The sequence below is a fragment of the Melospiza georgiana genome, chromosome 4 (assembly GCF_028018845.1).
Source record: "Melospiza georgiana isolate bMelGeo1 chromosome 4, bMelGeo1.pri, whole genome shotgun sequence".
Classification (NCBI taxonomy): Eukaryota; Metazoa; Chordata; class Aves; order Passeriformes; family Passerellidae; genus Melospiza; species Melospiza georgiana.
Window position 1 is genome coordinate 67,730,542 of NC_080433.1, and position 24,926 is coordinate 67,755,467.

A 24,926-nucleotide genomic window follows, 5' to 3' on the forward strand; every position below is an offset into this window, starting at 1 on the left:
GGAAAAATAAGACACAGTAGGCACACTCAAATATACATATTAAGACCAATTAATGACCAAGTCCTGCAAATCATATAGAAGAAACAACCTTTTCTAGAAGAAATGTGGTATTTGGAGTGTGTGCTCCAGCATTCCCAGTGATTTAATGTTCTCTATATCCCTCTCACAATATCAACTGCTTCTAGCCTCACAAGCCCCTCAGTATCCCTCAGGGTCACCTGCACATTGTCAGTACTCATGTCCATCCAACCTCTCTCATGTGCCCTGTCAGACAGACAACACCCCAAAGAAGCACTTGCTGTGGCTGGTTTGAAGTCACACCTGACAGATCATGGCTAAAATCATTATGCTTCTGTTCCTCACAGGACACTGCTCACAGCTAACCTCAGCTCCTTCTGGACTTCCAGAAAGCTACAGAGAGCTCAAGGGCACCCAGCCCTGTCAAATTTCTGTTTTATCACATTATTGGTTGTACTGACACAGACCTACTTAATCATTGGACCAACTTATTTAAGAAGCACTGTTACTACAACCAACTACAACGTAAGACTCTTCCTCAAACCATGCTTTTAAAATAGTGCCAATAAGCAAAATTCACTAGCACAGAATCACAGAATGGCCTGGGTCTGAAGTGACCTGAGAGATGATCCAGTTCCAACATCCCTGCTCCCAGGTTGCTCAGGGTCCCCATGCAACCTGGGCTTCAACACTTCCAGTGTGGGACATCCACAACTTCTCTGATGCAGCTTAGGAACACCCTGAGACAAATGCAGGATTTTACATTCAACAAAGACCACAGTCACATGTGGAATGACAGCCAAACTTTATGAATTGGTCAGACTTTAGTACCTAAAAGAGGGAAATAAAAACCCCTGCCCCCTTCATGGTATCCAAGATGCATAAAAAACTGGAGTTTCCATCACATCACAAGGTTTTCCTTGGTACACAGGGGACAGCTTCACCACACAGACTCCAGCCTGCACAAAGCAAGCCATGCTTGGGAGCACAAACCAAGCCAGCCTGGCCAAGCCTCTGCTACACACCAAAGCTGCTTTCCATGGGACATCAGCTATTTTCCTTTCTTTCCTTTCCTTTCCAGTGCTGCTCTTGCTTACTGCTGTGAGTGAAAGCAAGGTCTCTTCCTCAAATATTTATGCTAGTCCCTTAAACATGAAGGCTTGACCTTACCTCTTCTCTCTCTTCACTCCTTTTCTTCTCTCAGTGGAAGTTAGACAAAATAGGGGACTAGGAAGAGAAAAAGAATGAGTGGTAGAAAGGAAATAAAGGTAAAAGCAGTTACAGAGAGAATAAGGATTAGTTTATTGAAAAGGAATCAATGAAAGAAACAGTAAACAGAGATATACTAACACACACCAAACTTGCAGATTTTAGGTTTTCTATTTGCAGAACTCAACATCCAGGACTGAAAATTAAGTGCCAATTGCTTGATGTCAGTAAGTTTACTAAACATCTGCTATACTTCTGAAAATAAATTACACAAGAAAGTCCTAGCCATTCAAAAACCATCAATTATTTGAGCTGGAGAGCCAAGGAACTGTAAAATACAAAACAACCACAGCACATGAAGAGGTGCAAAATTATTTTTTCATAGCAATATTGCGTATTGCCTGGAGAAGTTTATATTATCTACCTAACATTAGCCTGTTACAGTCTATCACTGAAAAATCTAAAATGCCTTTAAAGAAAAATTCAAAGGCTAGGAACCTTAATAAAGTAGTTTCCCAGTAAAAATATCTTGGCTTTATGTCATTTTTTTTTGCATCAGCTATTTTACTGCAAATGAGTATTTCTCCATCTAGCACAAAATGATAAAAAGCTGTTGAATAAACTTAGACAAACTGCCTGTATATGACTTAGCAATTACTCTAAATGAAAACATTGTATCTGTTATCTTACATTATTGTTCTGACAAACATCCTAAAAAATAAAGGCTTTCTGCAAGTATATACAGTCCACATTCTGTAAGAATACCCAAATTCACATCTCCAACTGCATGGGCTAAGTCTATTTATTTTTTATTAAATATAACAGTATACCTCATGGCAATTCAGTCACCAATATTCCTCCCAACAAGTACAGATTTTGGGCTGAAAAAACAGGTGGCTAAAAATAAATATTGGCATTGCCTTCAACAGTATAAATATTTTGTGGGCTTCATGATCCCAAATAAGCTAATTAATTTTTTCTATGCTGCTCAATAAGACTTAGGAGTCTACTGCAATTATTAGCTACCTACTACAGAAGTAAATTCTTTTTATATATTTCAAGTCTGACTTCAGCTCAGCATATTTTTGTTTTGATATGATTTCACTTATGTAGATTTCAAAAACTAGCTCCTCTTTTTTATCCCTGACACTTGATTTACCTAAATAGCTCAACAGTGATTCCAGCTTTACTCATGGAAGCAATTTGTAGACATTCATCTAACTGCTACACCTATGCCTAGGAATCAAAACACAAGCAAGCCAGAGAGTCACATTCTTTCAAACACAAACTTCTAATTCTTTCTGGCACTTAGAAGAAGTCCATTAACTACAGTTCAACCTGGACTATATATTTTCATAACAATTTGGCAGTATTTCAATGTTCTTTACAAAAACTTGGGGAGGATACTGGCAAGAAAACATGAGAGAACAGATGGAGGGATTATTTCATGTTCAAGGACACAGAAAAATTACAGAAGTGTACGATCAAAAGATCCTTCTGACTTTCAAGAAAACAAAACTGAATTTATTTTCAACTATTTACAATTATTCTGAAAAACTGTATTATTTGAGTTAAGAAATTTCCATTCCCTGCATTAACTCCATAGCTTTGTGTTTTCAATGGAGGCTTCAGTACATTTTTCAATTATAGTAACAGAGACATAAAATACCTGATTTTTAAACAAGCACAAAGCAATTCTGCCCAATGATGGAAGCTCAATAAACAGCTTTAATTTTCACTACTACTGCCACACAGAGGGGAACAAAAAGCAGTGTTGGCTTTTGTCTTTCAGCACAAAAGAGATCACTGGAAAGTAAGACAGGGAACAAGCATTTAAAAGAACCCCACAACACAGTCATTCATGAAAATCCTTCATAATATTAAAGATATTATTAAAGATATTATTAAAGTTTCCCATCAAACGTTCCTATGCTAAGCAAAAGGAAAAAATTCAGTGGAATCCCTTGGTAAGGCATTTGAGGGAGGAACCTCACCCTTATCACCAGTAAAATAACTACTGTATTGTTTATGAATATATATAAAGTATTCATGTTTCTTTCACAGTTCTAGAATGATAGGTTTGGAAACCAAAAGAGACATGTAATCACTCTGTACCTACCTCAAAAGTTATACATAAGTTGCTGTAATTCTCAAAGCTTCAGTTTAAGCAGGACTGACTAAAAGCACTCCTTATTAGAAAATTTTCTTTAAAGCAATAGTTAAAACAGGATTAACCATCTAGACTTGACTATCACCTGTTTTGTGATACAGTTTTCAGCTCAGGCCCATTATAACCATTCTAATTAGAAGTTAGGCCCCTCTGTCTACCCAAGGCAAGCTAAGAGCATCACCAACAGTCAGAAGGTATCTCCAGTCCTATCAATTAGAAGAGTTAAAAAGTAATGAACACCAAACAAAGTGAAATATTCAGAACTCCTCAAGGTAAAAGACCCGAATCTACCATTCTACATAAAACTGAAGTCTTGAGTGGCAAACACAGGCTATTAGTTTGATCAGTTTCTGTGAGTGATAAATAACCTTGAACTCTGAAATGGAGAGACACATGAAGTGCTGGAGGGAGCATTTGGTGGGTAAGGAACTGCATGGCTGCACTTGTACAAGCTGCAAAAGCTGCCAAGCTCGATGGCACTTGGAGACAAGTGCTGAGTGGCATTCCTCACACACTGCTAGTGGGACCATGGCTGTTTAAAACCTTCGGTGGTGACATGGATTAAACACATTCACATGAGGCTCTGAGGGAAGGGACATCATCCAGAGGGACCCTGACAGTCCTGAGGTGGGCCTATGTGACCCTCACAAAGCTCAGCAGAGCCAAGTGCAAGGAGCTGCCCCTGTGCCAAGGAAGCACAAGGGCAGGCTGGCCAGAGCATGGCTGGAGAAGGAGCCCTGAGGAGGACAGAGGCTGCCAGGTTTGTGAGCAGCACCACACAACTCACAGCGTGCACTCTCAGCTCTCAAAGTCAGCCATGCCCTGGGCTGCACCAAAAGCAGTGTGGGCAGCAGGTCAAGGGAGGTGACTCTGCCCCTCCACTCCACTCTCAAGCAATGCCACCTGCAGCTCTCTGTCAAGCTCTGGTGTCTGCAGCACTAGAAAGAAGTGGATCTGTTAGCACAGATCCAGAGGAGGTCACAGGGATAATCCAGAGGCCTAAGCACCTCTCCTACAAAGGCTCAGAGAACAGGGGTTGCTCAGCCTGGAGAAGAGAAGGCTTCAAATGCCTCAATGAAACCTTTCAGTACCTAGAAGGGGCTTATAAAAAAGAGGTCCCTGAGGCACCACTGCTTCCTTTGCTACTGCCATGAAGATATGGCATCCTTTACTGACTTTTGCAGGAGGACCTGTGTGTTTATTACTTCCTGTAACAAGGTGAACCAAACTAAGACCTGACACTAAGGGCACTATGATCTTCAGTAAAACACAGCAAACCCCAGATGTGATGTGAGGAAGCACATAAGCCACTGCTTTCGACAGAAAGAGATTTGCACCCTACTGGCATAATACAGCTTCAACGAGCCTCACTGGGTACTTTTTGCAGCTTCAGGCTAACCACACAGACTCTAAAGCTTTTCATTTTCACCGGTCTCTGCTGGTGGCCCGGCTGGAGCCAGCACATGGGGGAACAGTTTTAAACTGGAAGATGAGAGATTTAGATGAGATGGTAGAAGAAATCCCTCCCAGAGAGGCACCAGAAACACGCTGTGCAGGGCAGCAGCACATGTCCCACTCCTGGAAGTTCAAGGGCACCCTCTGATGAGCAGCCAGCTCCAGGGGAAGGTGTCCCTGCCCACGGCACGGGCGCTGGAACAAAGTGGTTTTGAAGGTCCCTTCCAGCTCCACACCATTCTACGATAAGGAGGCCAACAACAGATTATATGGCTTCCTTCTTAAGTTGCAATATAAAGTACAATAATGTCATTAAAATTTAGTCTTATCATCCTGTCTTTGAACTTGAAGGCAATTTACTTTTGTGATGAAGATAGAAAAGTGAATGATTACCTAGATTATGATGGCATAAAACACAAAAAACACAACTACAAATGAGAATAAAATAAAAAAGCTTTCCTTAACCTGAGCCTGCAATATGAAATTGTAGTACCTGAACTATCCAAGTGCTAATTTTAAATTCTCAAACTGGGATCAATACTATTTTGGAAGTGCCTGATTTGCAGAATTGCTGGTCCCTTTAAAGTGTCACTCAGGTTTTACAGCACTGGATCTCCATCTGAGCAGTGCATGAACTATCACATGAAACAAGAGGCAGCACTCTGGTAATACAATATGCAAAAGTAACAAACATACCCTACTTGCACAGGATGCAATCTGTGTGCTACTATCATATATTCTTCACAATCACTTTTCAAACACATAACTTGAATAGACACTAATTTACTGTAGTTCCTACCCCTAAATATTTTAATTTTGAAAAGTAAGATACAAAACCACTTAGGTCAGGCATGTTAAAAACATATACTCTGTGCAATAAAACTAACTGTCTTCAAAGGTCTTCTTAAAATTTTCTAACAACCAACACAGCTTAAATCCTGTTTCATTATTACATTAAGATTTGCAGAAGGAAATACATATAATAGCAGCATCTCCTAGCAAGTATATGAAACCTTGAAAAGGTTTCTTTTAAGTACTTGTTTGTTATGCTTTAAAGGTTAACAGCAGCTTTCCTTTGAACACAACTACAGCAGGTTTTTTCTGTAATGTGAAGGTCATGAGCAGAATTTTGGATCCTCAAAGAGATTAGGTCTTGTGGGTACAACTCTTCTGTTACTAAGAAAATATGAACACTGAAGCAGATAGAAATATCCATTTTGCACCATTCAAAAGACCACTCCAGTTAATATTTTAAAGAATCCAGAATCTGGAAGCACAGAATTGAGGATTTTTTCCCTAATCCACGTTTCTCATCTGTGGAAATTTTTTTCCCCCAGAGATGCCTGAAGTGTCACTGTCAGCAATAAATCAGAACTGTTTGCACAGTGGAAACACTTCAACAGTGTACCTGTTGAAAAAACACTCTCCAACAAAGTCTGGTTTGGAGAGATTCACAAATGCTCATCTGCATGGAAGTCACGAGGCAAATAACACAGATGCACCTCTTTAGGATCCCTGCAGAAGCCTGAATTGCCTTCTATTTTATATCTTCACCCATCTACACCCCTCCCACTAAATTTTGTTAGAATGTCACATGACAACAGCAAAATACTTTCATTAAACCTTCATTTACATTCATCTAGTTAGAACAATACCATGATTCTACAATTACATACACCACTCCTTAACTCAGTCCCACAAATAGTCCTTACTAAAATTAGTATTAGCATGCATGCAAAATTAACACTGTCCTTAGTCAAACCAAGAACAGAACTGGAGAAACACTTCAGCCTTCAGAGTGACACTGATTTCTGCACTTCTGCTGCTTTCCAGAAGAACTTTAATAGTTGTGTATGCTGTCTAAGAGAAATCAGGAGTTGCATTACCTCAGAGTAGCCTGAAGAGGTTACTTAGCCCTAAGAGAAACTTTCCCTAGATTTAGTCTAAAGAATCAGTATTATTTCCCCCCTGGAATTTCCCAGACAGCAAAAACACTCACCCAAAAGCCTAAGTGACAATTAAGCAAAATTCTCCTTTAGATATGTAAAACTTTAATATAAATGGATTCATAAGTCCAATCCACATTACTGCATTTGTGACACAATGTTTGTGGAACAGAATTCTTAAAAAAAAAAGGAATTTAGATTTCAGATCTTCCCTCTTTCAAGAAGCTAGTATTAGTTTTGGGGGTTGGGGGGTATTTCATTCTTTATGAATATATAAATAAAAACATCAATGGAGTTAAAAAATAAAGGTAGAATTTGTTTTGTAGTCTCATTTCCTTAAAACAAATCAGAGATCTGTTTATACAAATGGAGAAACTGAGTCACGAAGGCAAACTGAGTCATTAAAACTCATACAGGAAAACTCTGGAAGATCTCTAAATTCCCAAGAGGTTCTTAGTGCATAAAACAAACTGTAAAATTTGAAAATTAGTATTTTTGGTTATTTCATTACCCTCCCCCAAACACTTTTTGTAAAGTGTCCAAGGTTATTTTCCTCTAATTGTCAATCAGATATCTGCTTGAGAACATGACAGAAGCCATCAAGAGCTGCAGACTGTAGAATATCAAGAACAGCAGCTTCCAAGTGAAGGCAAGGAAAGAAAAAGGCAAAAGGTTTCCATAAAGGCCCATATATTCTTTGTCTTTTTCATGTACTTTTAAATAGAGAGAATAAGACATGGCTTAGAAGAAAAAATTGTATTTATATAAATAAAGATGATGGGAGCATGCATTACTGGAGAATTAATGAAATAATGAAATCACTCAGCCTTTGCCCTCAAAACACACTAAAGGCATGCATTAACAATACCCTAAAAGTCTGTCCTACTGTTCAACTTCAGGTATACCTCAAATCCTACATCAGTGCTTCTAAATGGTATTTAAATTAAAATTCATCACAGACCGAAGACAGCTTTGCCACTTCAACACCTCACTTTTGATTTCTTAAATCCAGAAGGTTCTAAAGCTATACTGGCATAGGAATTCATATCTCATTAATTTAAAGGACAAGACTAAAGACAGGCATTAAAAAAAAAGGTGAAAATTTATTTTTTTGTTATTGTTGCTTAAAACATACAATTTGCAGCTGCTATAGTATGTATCAGAGCAGACTACACCAACTACCAAATAATGAATCCTTGTGACCTCCCTTCCCCCCACTCAAACATATTTATAGTGGTGATACTAAATGGTTCATATTTCATTTAGGAAAAAAATTAGACGTTAGGAATCGCACCTTCCCTCAGGACTTGTGTGTGTGTTATCACATACACAATTTATCTAGCAATATATAAAACTGAAGAAAGAAACGCAATGCCAAAATTACACGGCAGCAGAAGAAATTCTGTGTCTTTAAATAAAGTAACAGGTTATAATCTCGCGTGCATTATTGCCTTCAGTTCATTCTGTATCCTCTAACTATGAATATATGGAATTACTACAGCGATGTCCAGTGAAGGTATTTCCTGGAAGATGAACGTGACGTTCACAAATGTGTTTCCACGAAGAATTTAGCCGAGTGTCTTAGTGACCGTAATCCACGACTGTGGTTGATAAATATTACTATAAATATTCCTGATTCTACGGCGTTAGCAGGACAGACAGCTGCCCCGTATCGATCACAAACGCAGGAGCCTTTCCGATTTACCGATTTACCGAACCGACACCCGGATTACCTTGGAGCACCACACACACCCCTCGAAGGAGCTGCCTGAGTCTGCTGCCTCCTTCCACCCCCCTTCTCGCCGACAAGAGTGGTCTCGTTCGCTTGCCTTTCACACACATAACCAATAAAATTAATCAGCTGGAACACAGCATTTTTAAATCGCAGTAAAAGCCAAGAGCTGTTTTGGACGTTATTTGAAGGGAACGGCCTTTTCATTTGAACATAGTAAGGCACTAATATGCTGCAGACAAACGCACTGCATGGGGTGTGGAGGACCCGAGCTGATTAGATTACCACAACATCAGCCTGAGGCCGCCATTTTTAGAATCTCTAAAGGACAAAAGAGGGAAATTAATAAATTTGCTCCACATTTTTAAAAAAGTAACTTCAAAAGTATAGCGATAATAACCAATTAATCATGCATTGCAAGCACTGCCATGGATATCTCTCGCTGTTCTCTGATCTGAACCCTGAGTAACAAAAATGCTTCGTTATTATTCCTTTAAGCTGCTGTAAATAAACAGACTAAAACATTCGTAAATCTAGATGCAGCACTGAACTTCTGCTTTTGACGACACGTAGTATGTAGCATTTTAGGGACCTCAGGGCTTTCAGACGCCGCACGTTCCCTAACAGCCGAGCATGGGGGAATACAGGACCTTTATAATCAGGCTATATTATGTTTCTCTACCCTATTTAGTAGCACACAGTGAACCGTTTGTTTCTCTTCCCCGGTGTCTGCAGCAATACGGCCGAGCCCACCGACACTCACAGCTTCAGGAAAGAGAATGAAATATGCCACCCAGGGAACACCAACACCGGCTGCAGAAACTAAAGCGAGAAAGGGGTGCACCGGTCCAGCTCCTCACAGCCTCGGGAAAGGGGGTGGGGAGAATGATCCCCTTTTAAATTGGCACAGAAACTCCTGGGGACAGCTCGCCGTTTGTCCAGGTTACACCACGAAGCGGAGATATTAACAGGGAGGCAGGCAGGGAGGCGGGGGTGTGGAAGGCAAAGAGATTAGGCCTATAAAGAGCCATTTTAGTACCACAAAGCAAAAATATACAGGATGGAGGAAAAGAATAGGCTTCCCCAAGCTTCATAAAACTCAATACGCAGTCCCAATAACGCACAAACCCGTTCTGAAAACCGCCAGCCCAAGGAAGCCTATGTTGTCACATAATAGCTCCTTTTGGCTCATTTTCCGAGCATAATGCATAAATCTGGCGTAACTGCCAAAAAATTCTCCTCAGCTCCTCCAGTTACAGTAACCCGCCATATTCATAAGATATAGCGACAGCCTGCCATTTTTTAACCAAACCCCACAAAAGGAAAAGCAAATTCAAGGCAACTTAAACAGAAATTAAGCACATTTCAGGGTGGGAAGGAGTTATACTCGCACCGAAGGTAATGAGACATTCCCGTCGCATTTCACTCTTTTTCCACCCCCCCCTCCCCCAAAGCACCCAGAGCAGAATATGCTCGTAATAACCAAAGACTCACCTGTAATGATCACAGGCCAGGCAGCAGGACCCCTCAGCTGAGCCCCTTCTCTATCCCAACCAAAACAATGCAACAGCCCCACTGCGGATATCCCTACCCTAGGCAGGACTCAGCCCTCAGCAGTCTCTAGTAAAAGAAAGGGAAAGAGGAGACCCCCCCTCCCCCCAAACCTAGCTCAGTGCACAGAACCCTACAGGGACCAGCTCAAAGGCGCCTTTGCCCTGGGACCTGTGTACAAACCCCGCTGCTGCCGCCGCTGCTCCCGTGCCTCCCTCCCTCCAGCCTCCTACGCTCCCTTCTATGTCACTGCCTCTCTCTGGGAAAATGGCGTCCGCTCTCCCCTCCCTCCCCCTGCACGGGGCTCACCCGCCCCGCCTGACAGGGGCAGGGTTACCAAGGCGAAGCCAAACAGCCGCCATTTTGCTTACGGGCCGGGAGCGCAGCCCGCGCCCGCCGAGCCCTCAGAGTCCATTTTGCAACACGCAGAACGGCTCCGGGGTCTGGGCGCGGCCGCGGCACCAGACTGCGGCAGGGGCTGGGCAGGGGGGCCGTGAGGAGGGAAGTAGGGCAGCGGAGGAGGGGCGGCGGCAGCGGGGGCTGGCGCCGGGGGCGATCCGCAGCCCCGGCGGCGCAGCCCGCGCGGGAGGGGCGGGGGCTCCGTCCCGGCCTGTTGTGGGGCCGAGCGCGGGCGGGAGCGAGGGTGTCTGAGTCAGAGCTGCATCCTCGGAGGAATAAACGCCAAAACTCCCTCCTCGGCCGCTCTCACACCCCCAACCTCCGGCTTCTTCCTCACGACCGTCGATGCTGTCAGCATACGTGTTCTTTATGAATCTCTAACAGCACATTTTCGGCCTAAACTGCGCGAAAAGCCGGGCAGACCCGCTGGATCTCACACACGCAGAAGAACTACCTGAGGGGAGGGGAAGAGGGGAGCGAGAAAGGAGCGGGAATTTTTGCAGACCCGCTCAGGAGGTTTTGGCTGAAACTTTCAGTAAGACGCTCGAGGCTGAGAATCTTCCCCGAAGCGTTTAGGACTCAAAGGCAAGTGGGAGAAAGCTTTTTTTCCTCAGAGCGAATGCGATAGCACTCGCTGAAGGCATTTCTGTTCTGCAGGGAATGAGAAAAGAACGAGCCTCGTTTGCCCGTTAGGGAACAGCGCTCGGGGAGTAGGAATGGCGCGCTTCCATCCAGACCAGCGGGCGCTGCCACCGCCAGGAGCTCGCTCAGCCTTTCAGGGCAAACACAGCTCCTGCCGTTCGTAAGCAGCCCGTCTTTCTAACCACCATATCTCCTCTCCGCTGTACCCCTACGCCGCCCTGCCGCCCTTGCCCGGCTTCAGCCCCTCCAGCGCTACGGCTGATGGAGGGAGGGGAGGCGGCGGCTGGGGTTTCGTTCGACGCCCACCAGGGGCTGAGCGAGCCTTCTTCAGTGCGCAAACTCGGGGCACCAGATAAAAGCTGGGCTGGCAGCTCTTACCCTGCCTCGATGGAGCCGCCACTTTCGGGTGACTGGAGAAGCAGTTAGCAGCAGCGCCATAGACTAGCGTCCCCCCACACCTTGGGCACAGAGAGTTTGGGGCTCTAAAGAGCTGCTGCTGCGGCAGGAGGGAGCCGAGGTGAAGGGATCTGCTAGCTGGTTGGACGCAGAGGAGGCGGCTGTAATGGGGCATTAAGTCTGAGGGAGGAGGGGGGGCGATTAAACCTCTTGTGATCATGGCGGAGTCTATGGGTATTTTTTTTTTCCTGTCTAACTCTTCTGTGCGTGTGTCTCTTGTTTCTTTCTCTCTCTCTCTTTAGGGCGCTTGGCTGGGGCTGTTCGCTCGGGTTCTGCCTGTTGTTGCGCGAAATGGCGGATGGCGTCTTGGTGGGTTTGGTTGTCGGTTTTTTGTGTAGGGTTTTTTTTTTTTTTCCCTTCCCCTCCTATTCCCCTCCCCGCACTTGTGCCTTGGCTGCGGCTCCGCAGCGAAGCGCGGCGGAGCCCGAGTCAGGAGGGGGGCGGGAGCGGCGCGGCAGCCAATGGCCGGGCCGGCCCGGGTGGCCCGGCGCGCCCTGATTGGCTGGCGCTGACATCATCCTGCAGCAGGGGCAGCCGCAGCTGGGCAGGGTCGGGAGCTGTCGGGGGAGGCAAAGGGAGAAAACGGGCGCCATGATCTCAGCGCCAGGGAGGACTCCGCGGGCAGGGCGTCCCCGAAGAGCTGACGAAAAGAAAAGCAGGATCGGGCCTGGGCTTCTCCTTCCCGAATAGTGCCGGGGCTGTGCTGAGAGGAGCGGGAAACGAGCGAGAGGGGAGCAACTCATGCCTGCCTTTGTAACTGCGTCAGTACAAGATGGCGCAGGGTGTCCCTGGAGAGGGAAGGGAGTTGCACGTCCGCCGGAGGTCATGTGACCGCGTTGCATTCCTGTGGGGTTTGGCTGCGGACCAAGCTGGCTTAGGCGGCGGCGGCTGCCCGGGAGAGCCCGGGCTTCCCTCCCCCTCCTCCTGCACAACGTCGTCGGTCCCGCGCTGGTTCCCTTCCCCCATCAGCCTTATGCACGAGGGTGTAGCTGCTGCCGAGGAAGGTTCTCGCTTCTCTCTTTACTCTCCACCCACCTCCAGGGTGTAGCTCCTCTTGGGGGAAGCTTTCCATTCCGCCCCCTCTCTGCGCAAGGCTTTACCCACCGCCAGGGAAAGTTCCCCCTGGGTGCCTGCTGGCTCCGCCCGAGCGTGGGAGCCGGCTCGGTGCGAAGGCACTCCGCTCTGAGTTAAGTTGCAAGGGGTTATGGAGTGGTTCTTACTGGAACAGTCGTTTTAAGCGATGTCTAAATGACCTCATTAAAGCCGCTGAGGAAAATGTTACAGGCCGTGCGGAGTTGTTCTTCTGCCGAGGAGGTCATGGCTGTTCCAGTGTTGCTCTGCCGGGGGTACGGGTGGGGAAAATCTCTCAGGTGTTTATGACTTTATTCTGTTCGAACAGGAAAAGTGGATCGCTGTTCTTTGTGTGCTGTTGAATCCTGTTGCAGGAGTTGAGCAGCTTTCTGTGGAGCGATAGGTGTATTCCAAAGTCAGGCCGCAGATGGCCTGCATCTTTACCACGGGAATTGATGTTTGTACTTAGTGCAAATGAAAAATATGGTCTGCGAATATTGTGAGGACTCCCCATGTTTTACTTTGAGGTCCATAGGCGAATGAACTTGTTACATAGGCCTGGAATGTTGGCAAATATATTTTTCCGGGTCTTTAAAAAAAAAATTCAATATTTGCTGGATGGGATGTGAAAAATGTATGTTTTCCAATCCTAACCCTTTTCTTTAAGGAATGCAACTCCTGTTACAATTTGGTTGAGCTTCTCATATTTTCAATGCAATTCAGTGCTAGTTCCCATGTCTTGTTCTTGTATGCCACGGTGTAAATTTAGCCACGGCATCTAACCCATTGAACAGATTAACAGTTAAAATTGCTGATGATTTAAAGGTGTTGGTTTGTTCTATTTGGAAATGTTTCACTTTTTCAGTTCTTAGTCTGTCCCTGGATAGATGGATATTCTTTCTTTTTACCTCCACAGTGGCAACCTGAATGGGCATAAAGCTTGACTATTTCACAAATGTGCTGTTTGAGAACAGGAATGAAAGTAACTGAGTGTATGACTAAGAGAGGAGATTTTTGTGTAATAGCTGCTCTTTAATATGTGTTACATAAGTGATATGGTGAGGTGGAGTTCAGTTATATAAGAACTGACTGGGGACTTGGGAGCTGCTGTAAGTAGTTCATATTGGTCGCATATATAGCCTGCAGGGCATCCCTGTGTTGTGGGAGGAGGGGTAGAAAAACAGGATTGGAAGCATCTAACAGTGCTACATTTTTCCTTTGTAGGTTTATGGAGGATACCAGGAAAGAAAGGGAGAAGGCAGTAATTAGGAATGACGGAGTGTGAAGCTTTCAGATGTCTGTAGTCTCACTTGAGCTTAGGTTTAGGATGTAAGCTCTGTTTTCTGTGAGAGCAGGCTCCCCTCCTTTGAGTGTCAGAAGGTGGCTGCCAGGTGGGCCTTGTGCCAACTGACTTCTGTGTGGACTATAAAGAGCAAGATTCTTGAGGCCTAGAGATTGTGAGCCTGTGCCTGGTTTTTTGTTACCAAAAGAAAAAGCTTACTGGAAATGGTGTTAGGAGGAGGCAGTTGGTTTGTTGATCAAACATTAAAATGACTGGATTACTGATTCTTCTTGTGTAGGCATCATATGACACAAGGTAAATACTCCTTTGTAATGGAAGCTTCCAGAGAGGCTTTCAGTGTACAGTGATTCTTTTAACACAGCACTGATTTATGTGGGACTTGACATTGTGAAGACTTTGTTGCAGATGTGTTAAAGGGAGAACATTAATCTCAACTGAAGATGAGGGGAAAAAACATTTTATTAGTACTTGCATTTAGGCATGTGTTCTGTAATTATGAAACAGCGATTGCCTGCCTCACTGTGTAAGGATTGTTTGAATGCTTATGTTATAGAATAGTTTATATAGCTAGAATTTTAATTCTTAAAGCAGCCTTTTATGTAACTCACTTTGATAACAGATTTTGCTTGAAAACCAAGAAATGAATTACTTTAAAAGCTCTCTATTGCAGCAGTACTTGAATGGAGGTGTGGCTGTGCTTTTATGAAGCTATAGAAATGAAGGCAAGTTTTAATGAGCTGGTAGTAATTCCTTGTTTGTGTCAAGGTTGTTTTTATTAGCAGCTCTCAGGAAAGCAGTTACCTTGAAAGAAGCAGTAGCTCTGGTAGTGTTGCAGTGCAATCTCAAAACAATGTCATATATATTGTGAATTATTTGTGCTGCAGGAGATGAGTAAAAACTGTGTGTATTTCTTTGAGACAAGAGTATTTGCCCTACAGCTGTTCTGATGCAGGCTTTTTTAATGTTGAAGGGAAGAAAAGAGCTGTAGGAGACTGGGTAAAAAATGGTGTGTAGCTTACCAGGGAAACAAACAATTTCTACAGCACTTCAATTTGTTCCTTAAGGAGGGTACTCCAGTGGGCTGGCTGCTCTCCAGCAGTCAGACCCGTGGCTCTAACTTGCCTTGGTAGCCTGTCTGAGCATGCATGTGTGGTCTGAGCCCTTGCTAAGACCTGCTGTTTAAACAGTTGTTCACCTTTAGCCATACAAAGGGAGTTCAAGGGTATTTAGGGGAGAAAGGAGAGAGAAACTCACAGTGTAATAGATCCAGCTATGCACTAATGTCATAGTTGAGACACTTAAAAGTGCTCATGCTGAAAGATGATCCTGCACTTTTTCAGCTGTTCATTCTTGCTTCTGCAAGTGATCATGGGGGGAATGGAAGTGAAGAATGGATGAAACATAAGCCAAATAGTAATGGATGGCTTTCTAATGTGACTCCTCATTGTGTGGCTTGACAAACATTCCTGTTTGAACAGGAGCAGAACGAAGCACCTGGTGGGAAAATGGAGATATGTAGGTCTTAATTGTTAGTGAAGTTAGGTATGCCTTTTCTCAGGAAAGCTGCAGTTATTAAGGAGTTTTGAGGGGCACCTCTTAAAGGCTTTTGGCTAGTGGAGCTAGAGTCTCTGAGACAGGGGCTCTCAAAAACAAAAATTCTAAACTTTGAGTTTTTAAGTCATTGCTAAATTGACCTTCAATTGTGGGTAGCAAGAGCTCTTCAGGTTCACTGAATTGGTAGCCTGTAAAATTAAGTGTTATTCTCAGCTACAGGCTAGTTAAGTGTTCAAAGGATTTTAGATTTAAGTTTATTTTGTTTCAGGGTAAAACCTGAAACAAGCTTACTTCATCCAGAAGTAGCTGATAATCTGATAGCTGGGGTATTCAGTGAAGAATTATTCCTACAGGATGAGATCATAGCTAATCATAAAAAGAGATGCCTGTGGGTCACAGTAGTCATGAATTTGGCAGGTAGTCACTAACCAAATGAATTTGCATTATTTGCAAGAGGAAAAGGAGTTCCAGTGACTGGGAGCTGATCAGTTTATCCACCTGGATTTGGACTGACTGTTCAGTGCTCAAACAGCAGCAGGACAAAAACTTCCTTTGCACACTGCTTAGGCTTTCTGTTGCAATGAATCTTTCTGAAAAAATTGAGATTAGTAAGGTTTTGCTTTAGCAGGAAAATAGGTTATTGGCTGGTTCTACAATTCTTAACAGTTGAGTTCCTCACTTAAAGAGGCAACCTTAAAGCTGTTGTGTGGCCTCCTAATCCTGGAATTAGTGGGAATTTGTACCAGGTTCACTGCTGTGACCTCTGTGTAGTGAAGTGGGGCACTGGTTTGTTTTCTCCCTCCAGCATGACCTTGTTACTTGAAGTAGAGCCTTTCTGATGAGCTACTAGTTGCTTTGGAGAGCAGTATTAAGGTCCAAGCAGCTACTTTCATAAGTGAGGTCATGCTCAGAGATGATTATAATGCAGCACTAGCTCTGAAATGCTGTCAATAGCAGTTCTTTGATGAAAAGAACCAGTGATTGAATGGCTCATGAGCAGTTGATGCAATATGGTGCTTTTTGAGGATCTTTAGGAAGAAAATGGGAGACAATACTGCCAATTTGGAGACTTGGACTGTCCAGAGTTGGGAATTTACTGAACTGGAGACTCCAGCATCCCATAAGTACAGCTAAAGGTGGTCCTGTCACAGAAGGCAAGAGTTTGTAAGCTTGTAAGCTCAGAAACCAAACAAGTCTTAGCTGCTGGGTTTTTGTGCTTATTAAGTGTTGGAGAAAAGAAACTGTACTGAAACTTCTTACTGTGACTGCTCCATCTGTGAGCTTGTTAATGTGGCATGGTCATGCAGTAGATGTTGCTCAAAAGTAGAAATGCAGCAATATATCATGTCTCTTCAAAGGTTTAACTTGTGAAGACTGCTGCAGTCCTACTCAGTGTGGTCTGTTAAGATGCAAAACAGAAATACTCAACAGGCTGAGGGAGCTGGAGCTTTTCAACACAGAAAAGAGAAAGCTCTTGGGGAGGTCTCAGAAAAACAGAGTGACTCTTTCCATGGGCAGGGAGTGGTAGGAGATGGGTTTAAACTAAGAGATGAGTGATCTGGATTGGATGTTGGGAAGGGATGCTTAGAGGATAGTGAGGCATTTGAATAGGTTGTCCAGAGAAGTTGTGGATGTCCCATTTCTGAAAGTACTCAGGGGCAGGTTGGATGGGGCCCTGAACAGCCTGGCCAAGTAGAGTTGTCCATGCCCATGGTAGGGGCTGGGAACTTGATGATCCTGCAAGTGCCTTCCAACCCAAACCATTCTGTGGTGTCTGACAGCAGAAAGGTGCACTAAGAATGGGGATCTTTTTGACATTGAGTACCACTGCTTATAGTAATGGATTTGTTTCCAGCAAGCTTCAGTAGATTGGTAAATAGTGAATAATTTCTTTTAGTATTTCTTTTTAGTATTTTATTGACAGAAGTTAGTCTCTTTCTGTCCAGTTGACTGTCATATATGGATTTTTGATAGCTCTTTGATCCAGTGCTACAGATGTACCAAATACAAGTCCAAAACTAGCTTGTGTGGAGGATATGAGGTGTTGGAACTAGTGTGGGGGGCACAAGAGCTTAAGCTGAAGAGGTGGCTGGGAAACAAGCATTAGCATCTCCCTCCTTCCACATTCCTGCCTTTATTAGCAGGTTAGTCATGACACAGGACTGTCATACGATTCCCTGAATTTTAGTGAAGTAAGCAAAAAAAAGTTGGAGGTACAGAATTGTGCCACTTTATTAATGCAGATAAAAGAATCCCTCAAAGAGGCTGTGGCTGCTCATGATACTGAGACAGTAATTTAATCTCCAGCCCAAGCAGTGCTTTACCAGCTGCATTCCCTGGTTCATGCTAAGCAATGGTTGTGCTGCTTCATTTTGGGCCACTGTGCTTGTGGCCCAGTTTGGCAGGCTGATGATAGATTGTGCACTGTGGTCTTTTCTGTTGAGCCAGGGTGAGCTGGCTGTCTCAAATTCCATCCAGAACAACTATGGGTCATCTAATTAGAGATTTATTAAATAGTACTGAATGTCATTGTCACGAATATCCTGATTTAGAAGACTACTCTTCATTAAACCAAACTATTGCTTTTATCAGAGTGGTGCTACTTCAAATTCATCTTCAAAGCTGTGCTCCATTACCCCAGCATACATATGCTGGAACAAGCTCATAAGCTTATAAAGGCATGCTGGGCAGTTGTCAGATCCTATTTTTAAACTGTTTCTGAGAAACACTTCTGCTTCCCTATCTCTGCATAGTCATAGGAAAGACTATGCAGGAGCCATCATGTCTGGGCTCAGCTAACAGTAGTTTTTGAACTTGAGTGTCTCCTCTTCAGTGACAGTGAAATTGAACTGCCCTGATTGCTGTTGCAGAGGGGAGATGATGGATCACTGGGAAATAGTGGCTGTTGACTCCTTGACTCTAGTACAAACAATAAAAGATGGTACAGGTATCCTCACTCCTGTGACCAGTGACAGGGCTTGAGGAAATGGCATGAGGCTGAGGCAGGGGATGTGTAGGCTGGATATCAGGAAAAAGTGTTTTACCCAGAGAGTGCTCGAGCACTAGAATGGGCTCCTCCAGGGAAGTGGTCACAGCACCAGCCTGAGTTTGGGAAGTGTTTGGACAGTGCTCTCAGGCTCATGGGGTGGTTCTCAGGGTGTCCTGCGTGTGGCCAGGAGTTGGACTCCATGGTCCTGATGGATCCCTCCCAACTTGGCATCTTAAAGATTCTAGATCTGTGGTGCTTGACAGCCTGGCCAAACTTTAATAGGAGTCCTGATGCCTAGTATCAGAGCAGCTGCTTTGCTATGCTCCAGAGAGTGCAAGAAGAGAGCTTTAAACACTTTAAATGGTATCTCTCCTGATGAATCTTGAGCACAACAGATTTGGTTAATCTGCTAGTGATTTCTGGTAGCCCACTTACTATAATTGTGTGACACTACTGTATGCCACCTTTACATTTTCACTAACAGTGGAAAACTGCATAAAAATGCGAGTGATTCTGTAGGAAACTAGTATTTTAAGGCTTTTTCTCCCTGTGTCTAACATTGCCTGCTTTAGTCTAGGCCTGAAGTACAGACACTAAATATAGCTGTTCATGTACTCCTGTGCTGGAGAGGGAAGTCCAGAATTGAAGGACTACTTCAGAGAACTTGTATTATGTAGTTTGGGTCAAAAAATGAAGACTACCAATCAAGCATTTAGACTTGATTTTGTTGGTTAAAACTGGCAGGCAGGGATATTTCAAACTAGGGAAACTACTATGAACAGGAAGGAAAAAAAATCATGCTCCTATAAAATAAATTATACAGAGCAAATTAACATACTGAGTTTTGTGTGTCTTAGAACTCTTTCAAGATGCTCCTGGGACCCTGCAATTGCTAGTGTAGACCTAATTGATGGGAGGGAATTGTAATTTCAAAGTGTTATTAGGACTGATGCCTGTGGGCTGTAGCCAAGCCTACTCTACATCTAGGAGTTGACAGTGGAGGGTCTTCTCATTTCTTTTTTTTTCTAGAATAGGCAAGCCCTTATTCCACACTTCTCACAGATTGTGTGCTACAAACAGTGGCTTTACAAGTGCAGCTGTTAGTTAAATCAGTTTGTCTTTTCTTCTGTTTCAGTGGTATGACTACTTAATAATCCCCTTTAAGTAAATTGAAGTTGTTAACAGAAACCAAGGAGAAGAGCAGCTACCTGAATTTTGCCTTGTAGGGCAAGTGTTTCTGCTTAAAGGAAGGAGAGGAGCTTAGCATTGGGCCTATTTTAAGCTCATCCTACAGTGAGCAGAGCAGGGGGATCTTTTTGAGGGGTGTGGTACCTTTTGTCTGTTTGCTTAAAGATGCCCTTTAATTTCAGTAATGTAATGACACTGAAATGGGCTATAGAACTGTTAACTCACTTAAAACAAACCTCATTAATCCCACATATTTCTGTAACCTAACAAGAATATACTCATATACTTTCTGTTCAGTGTGGTGGCTGTGCCTTATGTTTCAAATTTCTCCTGTGACTGATCCTCACAGCATTCCAATGTGGTTGTAGATAGCATATTACAACTTAGAGTTATTGAGCTGTCTACAAATGCTCCTTACACATAGAAGTGACTTGCTGAAAGATGCTTCTGTGTGTCTGTAGATGGCATTAAGCTTAGATTTTTTTCCCTGTAGCCCACCTATGTATTTAACAAAGTGTCTTGCTTTGGGTGCTTCTTTTTGCTTGAATAGCATTGAGCAAGATTTATGTACTGATTGCACTCAGTAAAAGTAAGCTCTGCATTCTGTGTTGGATGTGTGTATTAATATGTGTAAAACATCTGTTTCATCTTTTTAGAAGCAGCATGTTGCAGTCTTGGATCACATTTCAAATCTGAAGCCTTTAAGGGATATCTGAAGTAACAGTTTATGTAGTGGGGTTTTCTTATATGGTGCAAGAATGAGTATTGTTTTAGTATTGGTATTATCCTTCTGCATCATCAGTCCTACTATAGAAATAGATCAGCAAAGAGCAAAAATTGAACTATGTGTCCAAAACAAGCCGGTCCAGTAGACCTTGTTTTTCTTTGTGTGTTTCTAAAGTTCTTGGTTGAATCTGAATTTTGGATGTGCCCAGTTGGCACTGGAGTGGAGGAGAGGGTTTTTTTTACTACTAAGAAACACTTCTACTGTAGTTCATAAGCTGAAATGCTGTTTGCCATATCATAAATAAAGATGAGATGTTTCATTAAATTCATTTGCTTTTCTGTTATGTGAGTCTAATTAAAATACAAGCATTTATTTTAATATGTATTTCTGAGTCCCATTAAGCAGTAGCATGTCTGACATGTGATATCTTTTTAAAACTCCTTTAGGTTTGATTCTCAACTGGAAATGTTTGAATGGGGATTCCTGGTCTTTCTGGCTGTTCCAAGGAAAAATAAGAATTGAATATATTCTTCTGTAAATAGTGGGTGTATATACAGTATATTCCCAAGGTCCATTTAGCCTGTTTAGCTGTTTTTCAGCACAGGGAGGCTAAACCAGTGAAAGTATGAAATACCAGTATATGTGAATGACTGTGTAGGGTTACAGATGGACAAAGGGAGGATGATGGAGGCCTCTACCAGTAACTGCAGCTCTTTAGAGGGGTGGGTAGAACCAAAAGTATTCCTGATGTTAGCCAGAGAACAATTGCTAAAACAGTATTTTTATCAGCATTTTTAGGTTCTCTAAGCTGTTCTTCCCATAGTATTTAAAAAAAGGGAACTGAAAAAAGCTCGAAATTGAATACAGCATCAGTGGAGGGGTTGCCCCTAACTGCAGCAACAAGATGAATTGTAAGAAGGGAACCTGACTGAAATCAGTCTTTGTTGGAAAATAAGCAGGCCTAACTTGTAGTTCTTGAACAGTGTACAACTTTCAAGCAGCTCAAGGCTATGTATGTCTGTAATCTACTGATCGTAGAAATTGTGAAAACAGAGGCATTGTATGCAGCTATGGAATTCTGAAAGATCAGTTTTAAGGGGATCTGCCTGTAAGTAACATTTCAAGCAGTTATGCTACATCCTACTCACTTGATTCCTAGCTGTTGTGCAGCAGGAAATCTCAACCTTTTTCCATTCATCCTCTGGAGCTTGTGGAGGGAAACACAGATTGGACTTGTATTTAACTATAACTTCCTTCCCTTTGGGAGCTCACGTCTGAGCTACTGCGGATTTCTGGCCATGTGGTATACTTTGATTTCCTGCCCATATGTGAAATTTGAGTAAGCTTTGGCGTCTCAGGGTGGAGAGGGTGACTGGGGGATTTCTTTCTGTGGAAGTAGAAAGTCATTCCCTGATGGTCTCCTTGCCCAGCTTTCTGCATGCATAGGTACACTCTGTATGTCATGGTCAGCTCGTAGTATGTATGAGCTGACAATATAGCATGTAAGAGTTAAGCTTTCCTATTTTCAAACTTAAGGAGTCTTTCAAAACTTCAGGTAGTTTTGTTGTATCTGATTGAAATTGTTATTTCTGATTTTCAAAAGAAAATGCTAGACTGAAGGCTAGCTCCGAGAATGGCAGTTTTATGCCAAAGTGTTCACCTGCCAAACAGACTGCCTAAATCAGCTTGCAGGTTTTCCATGCAGTGAACAGATTGTGAGAAGTACATCAAGAAATCATGGATACTGGCTGAAGAACGAGGGATTGCAGTACAGAAGGGAAGGTGCTTATCTTTAACTAGATATGCGTTTTACTTTGAATCCGGTTTTGGAACTAGATGTTCATGCCCAGTCTTCTTTTGTAGCTTTTTGAAAGGGAAGAATTTCTAACAACCAAATCAGTTGCCTTTTTAAATGCAGGAGAACTGGAGTAAGGAAGGCTGTGAGCATGCATGCCTCCCAAATCCTGCAAATGTTCTTTTACTTAAATTTGTCTGAATAGCACAATCAGTATTGTATTTTACAATGCTCAGTTGCTAGGAATTTAATTTCCATGTTTATAGATAATGTTTTCTACCTCTTTTGTAATGTATGCAGTGTTTCTCATGTCAATTTTCTCGTGGTGTTAAGCTTCATTTTTTTTCCACAACATTGTATTCAACTTTACTATTGAGGTGTTTATTTCCTTGGTTTCTAATGTGAAAGAAAAACTCTGCTAAACCTGCAGATTTTTCAAGACAGAGCAAGAGGTGCTTGAAGAGGGGAAGCTAGTGCTCAAGTTCACAAATCAAAATAGGCTTGCAGTTACAGCTTAACTGACAGGCAGGAAAAAAGCTGTAGTTTTAAGAGCACAGCTGGCAACAGGCTCATGCATACCCCCAGAAAAGTAAACTCTTCTGCCCCAATGTCCAGATCTGTTTGGATAATGATAAAAAGATACTGGGCAAAATGCGAGAGTTCTCTGACTGTTTGCCCAGAGTATAAATATTTCAGGCTTTGAGTGCTTATGTGGCTTAAATGTTGCAGAAAGACTGTCTCAGTTATTTTTAGGCTGGGGGAGCAGGAAGAGTACTTGCTTCCTGTCTTCCCCTCCCCCAGGAACCTTGGGTACGTTAATGAGGAGAAGAAATATAGCAACCCCTGAGTTGGTTTACCAGTTCCTATTGAACAAGGTCAGTACATTTCCTGACCTGCTTTGTGGAAGGAGCAGTGCAGCCACTTAGACAATATTCTCCCTTTTGAACCAACACAAAGGCATAGAGAGTTTCAACTGAAACAAGTCCACAGTTTAGTTCATAGTTGCATATGAATAGTCTCCAAAACAACTACTAAAGCTTATAACTAGAATTAGTCCTCTAGTTGATGTTATGTGAACTTTGGTGCTATGCACAAGCATGACTAACTTGAGAAATCAGTGAAACTGAATACCTCAGTTCCTCTTAGCTATTGTAACATTAGTATATTTAGGCAATAACCATTAATATCTTTATATCAGCTGTTGTTTCTCTTCTACATAGCTACAAAATCATCCTGCTTGTAGGTGTTGGCACATATCCATGCTATAAAACAAAGAAATGTGATAACTTGGTAACAGTACTTCTTCAGTTCAAGATATACCAGACTGCTTCACTTGGCAGTTCAGGGGGGTTTTGTTACTTTGATCCAGAGGCAAAAAAAAAGCCTTAGCAGTGCCTTGGATTTTTTTCCTAACAAGGAGAGGCAAAAAATGCATTTGGTCCTGCTTACTGTAAAAATTGTGTAAGACAATATAATTGCTTCTTTTCTTCTTGCATGAGTATTGGCAGCAGTACACAGGTGTTAACTTGGGGAGAAAAAGTGTCTGGGCCTATTGTATGAATCTCATTTGCCATCAGTGTGCACATATGCTTCAGAAGTGATCACTCTTCCTGACAAAAACCAGTCTGCAGCAATCCACCTAGGAGTACAGAGCTTCTTGGCACTGTGCAGCGTGTGCAGAGCAGGCTGAGAATCACTCAGGCAAGAAGCAGAAGAATACTAGCTTTGGCATGCAGAAGTGTCCCCATGTGTGGAGCCAGGATAGAAACACCAGGCTTGTCCTAGCATGCTCCTCCAGCAGCTACACAGAATGTAGCTACACTACTATGCAGAGCTGTGCTTTTTTCTCAGACTTCTGTGTGTTTTCCACTTATTTAGCAATGCTGGTTATGCTGTCTTTGGGGATATTGGTTTGCAGTTAGGTCTAGGGTCTTGCTTCATTTAAAGTTAAGATGTTAGAAGACGGAACAGTTCTTGCTGCTTGCGTTGATCCTTCTAGCTGAAGCAAAAATTTTATGGTGGTATTATATTTTAGGAAACAAACTGTGTATGAGAGGGAACAAGCTGAATGCAATTTTCAGTATCTTGAATTCTGGAGAAAATGGAGTGTCTGCTTACAGAGACTTGCAACCTCTTGCATCACTAATTAGGCACAAGCAGTCAAATCTTAATCTGATGTCTGAATTATACTCAGTTAAGAAGCTATAGCAGAGTATGTTTACTTGACTAGTGAGAAAGTTAAGCAATACCAGTTGGCTTCAAATATATTTTTAATTTGCTGATGAAAAATCAAGAATTTTGATGCTAGTTAAACTTTTTTGTCAGTAGTTCTATGGACCTATGCAGTTTGCTCTGCAGGGGATTCCCATTTTCTAACAGTCTTATTCAATACAAAATGAATAATAAACTAAAAATGTTGTGAATATTGGTAGGAGTATCCCTATAAAGAGATGAAAAGGAGCCTTTGTTGTTATAAATATAAGCTGAAGTGGTGAATCACATGAAAGATGGGCATAACTCAGTATCCACTGCTTTCAGACAGGAGGGTCTGCACACTGCAGCCAAGCTCTTTGTGGGTATTGGGCAGTCTGAACATAAGGAGGGCTGGTGCCTTCTCCTGCTGTTCTTGCTGAAGTTGGAGATAGTAGAATTGAGGCTGCAAGGTGAATCACATTCCAGTTCGTGGTTTGATGCTTTAGAATAAAGCCTTTTGCTGCTTAT

General features: G+C 42.8%; 1 protein-coding gene and 1 long non-coding RNA gene across 3 annotated transcripts in view; one reads left to right on the forward strand and one right to left on the reverse strand.

Annotated features, from left to right (window-relative positions):
• KMT2E (lysine methyltransferase 2E (inactive)) overlaps positions 1–10,301 on the reverse strand; it is a 55,654-nt gene extending 45,353 nt beyond the window's left edge. Inside the window, exons 1-2 of one of the 2 annotated variants that reach the window (XM_058022414.1) lie at positions 10,025–10,301; positions 1,189–1,245 (exon numbers count right to left, since the gene is read on the reverse strand). The gene's annotated coding sequence lies outside the window, so the exon portion shown is untranslated. The remainder of the gene's footprint in view (positions 1–1,188; positions 1,246–10,024) is intronic. The other variant, XM_058022415.1, reaches the window with a different exon arrangement.
• A 424-nt stretch (positions 10,302–10,725) lies between these two features.
• Positions 10,726–24,926, forward strand: part of LOC131082779 (uncharacterized) — a 47,614-nt gene continuing 33,413 nt past the window's right edge. Inside the window, exons 1-2 of the long non-coding RNA XR_009114380.1 lie at positions 10,726–11,639; positions 11,821–11,887. This is a non-coding gene — a long non-coding RNA (uncharacterized LOC131082779). The remainder of the gene's footprint in view (positions 11,640–11,820; positions 11,888–24,926) is intronic.